Genomic DNA, 778 nt, shown 5'->3' on the forward strand with positions numbered 1-778 from the left:
GGAGTCAATTATTCCTGTCAGGTTATAGATCATTCCAAGCCTTTGTCCCAGCCCCCTGACACCTAGCCCCCAAACCAGATCCAGATCCTTTACAGACAGACAGACTGTAGGACAGACACACCACACAGACAGAAATAAATAACTCTCAGTCAGAATGTACATACCATAGAATAAAGAGCATGATGATGGCCACCAGGGTCAGAGGAAGGCCGAGAACACTGAATATGTATGTCAGCAAATGTGTGATGTTGAGCTCATTGTTATTCTGGTAGTTGGAGGTGGTGCTGCTGTTTTTCTGGTAGTTGGAGGTGGTGCTGCTGTTTTTCTGGTAGTTGGAGGTGATGTTGCTGTAATCGTACGTTTGGTCCTGTGAGCTGCTGTTAATGTAGAGACCTTCCATTCTTCAGTGTGAAACCTGTTGTTTGAGAGATCAGGTTATTACACTGACTGTAACCTGTCTTCGGTTCAGAACTCTCTCCTCCTGAGACTTTTCTTCAACAATCAGAAAACACAAAACTCTTCTGCATCTCAGCTGAAAAACGTCTCTATAAATACCTCTGAGAGGATTAATGTTGGCTCAGAACAATACACAGAATAATAGTAATATTAAGAAGAAGAAGAATGTGTAAGCATGTTCTAGATATCTGGACTCCAGCAGTATACCTTTCTATTTTATAGATTTCATACTTCATTGTTAATGCTCTCCCTCATTTCATCATTTAGTTCATGTTTTTATCTTTTGCTGTTTTCTCAAAGTGTTTTAAGGGAAGAGAAAAAA

This window comes from Micropterus dolomieu, linkage group LG01, assembly GCF_021292245.1.
Source record: "Micropterus dolomieu isolate WLL.071019.BEF.003 ecotype Adirondacks linkage group LG01, ASM2129224v1, whole genome shotgun sequence".
NCBI lineage: Eukaryota > Metazoa > Chordata > Actinopteri > Centrarchiformes > Centrarchidae > Micropterus > Micropterus dolomieu.